Below are 2,616 nucleotides of genomic sequence, written 5' to 3'. Positions count from 1 at the left end.
AATTTTTCATTTTCAAGATATTATAATTTTAATATAGATTTTGTCCTATATAATAATGAAAGAGATATGTATTTTATTTCATTATATTCTGTATCGTGTAGAAATAATTTCATTTGTCTTAGTAATTTTATCTTACGTATACAGTGACTGCAAAAAGTGTTTGGTAAGGGAATTTTTTATAAAAAAGTCTTATTTGTAAGAAATAAGTAATTAAACATTAATTAACAATTTCGCATAATGAATACATTCTGTTCTAACATAAACAAATAAGCTCCGTATTTCTGATTTCAGAAGTTTAATTTTTCGACTGTACAAATACTTTTTGATCATCCAGCCTATACAATTTGCACTTTACACTTATATTTTAAATAATATATTTTTTATAATTAATATATCTTTTTGGTATATTTAATTTTGAGAAATATGTCGTCTATTTTATGAGTAAATTGTTAATTATAAGCAAGAAAATGAACGTCAATTATGTATCGAATCGATGTCCGTAAATGATATTGTGATTTCCGTATTGATATCGATTCGACATGAATTCGACTCATTTCTTGCTGGATAATATTTACTTTTTAAAAATAACGCTTTTTAAAAAGTATTTTCTGTGCACGAATACTTTTTGCACTCATTATTTACTCAAATCATACTAAATCAAAAAGTAATGTGAAATAAACAAAATGTATTATGGTTATTTTAAAATTAATTTCTCTTGAAAGAAAAAATTGTACCGAATGGACTTTAAAGCTAAAATAGAATGGACTTTCAAGTTGAAAACTCTCAAAATAGTTGTTTTTTCATTTTGATGTAAATAGAACTTTACAATTTAAAGAAAGATTCAATCACTGAGAAATAAATACATTGAAATAGCTTCGTTCATATTGATTAGCAAATACCATGAATCAAATAAATATTAAGTTAGTTACCAACAGTAATAAAATGTAACTAAACGTAATTTACGAAGATATAAATTAAAAAAAGGAATAAAGTTTGTCTGAATTATTGATAATGAAAAAGGTAATTCTAATTGTAACTTCGTTATAAATAGTTACTTCAAGTAGGATGATCAGACATCCGATTTTTTTTAAACTTTTACTCTTTTTTTGGCATTCAAGCACATTCGGCTATAGGTTTTTGAGTTCTAGGTTAACGAATTACTTGCATTCGCTGTAAAATCCTAAATCAGTTATTTGTTAAGGATAATTTTTTAAGTTATTTTAATGTATTTATTTTTCTGTTATTAAATTTTTTTTTTTAATTATAGAATTATATTTACATCAAGATGGCAAAACAATTATTTTGAGAGTTTTACCTTTTTTGTTTGTGTCTCAGGAACTTTTCAAGATGTTAAAGAATGTTTTGTACAAAAATTTTATAATAAAATTATTTGATAAATGTATTAAATTTATTTATCTTCACGTCAATAATATTTATATAAAGAATAATTATTCTCTGTGTTCGATTTCAATCTTTAAAATTTTCTCAACGTCACGGGCGTTTGGTTGTTCAGAGCCACGATTCTCTGAAAGATTTGGCAAAGTTTAATCTGATAAGAATATATATATATATATATATGTATATGTATATATACATATATATATATATAACACACTTACGCACGCACGCACGTGCACGCACACACACACACCACCCACACACACCACACCCACACCCACACACACACACCCACACACACACACACACATATCACATAAAAAATTATTCGGGAAATAAAGATTTAAGATGCATGCAGTTATATCTGCGAAATATGCTTATAAAGTACAAGACCGGAAATGTATATTTTTGACGAATTTCCGCAATTAGAAACTGGAATTTTCTGCCAGTATATAGTCTGCGAGCACGCCTCTTTAGCTTCAAAAGCATGACGCTAGACTGACAACTTCGCTGCGTCGTTATCCGCGGGAAGATTGCCTAATGAATCCGTCGTGAGACAATGAAGCGGATCCGGAACGAACCCGACCCATTGTGCGCCGGGACTATTTCATTACAGGCTGGCTCATGAGCTTTTTGAGAGACACATTGTCGTCTCTCTGATTAATTCACCGGCTGAGTCGTACGGAATGAAAGGTGAACGGCTTTTTGAGAAAGTTAAGCATTTTGTGTCGAAAACAGATCCTCTTGATTACAATTTTCTTCTATAATATTATTCAACAAACATTCAATGCTTTGTTAGATACCTTTAATACAACGTTAAATTAAAACTTTTATTATTTATAAACTATATAAATTAAATTATATAGAGTATATAAAAAATAAATAATTGTTTTTTTCCTTTAATATTTTAACTCAAAGAGTATATGGCACTTTAATAATAATAATTAAAACAATTATTTATTTCAATATTGTAAATAATATTAATTTTGATAATTAATAATTTAGAAATATTTTTAAATAAAAATTAATTTATTGGAGTAAAACTTTTACATATTCTGACAAGAAATACAGGACATTAATTTAATCTTGGATCAGATTCTTCAGACATAATTACTCGATCACACATAATAAGATTCTGGCTAACGTACCGGGCCGCGTCGCATGATTGGTCTTCAACTTTCCGTAATTTCTCAAAATTAATTAATTAATAATTATTCC

The sequence above is a fragment of the Trachymyrmex septentrionalis genome, unplaced genomic scaffold, assembly GCF_001594115.1.
Source record: "Trachymyrmex septentrionalis isolate Tsep2-gDNA-1 unplaced genomic scaffold, Tsep1.0 scaffold212, whole genome shotgun sequence".
Taxonomy (NCBI): Eukaryota; Metazoa; Arthropoda; class Insecta; order Hymenoptera; family Formicidae; genus Trachymyrmex; species Trachymyrmex septentrionalis.
This window is presented reverse-complemented; position numbering follows the sequence as displayed.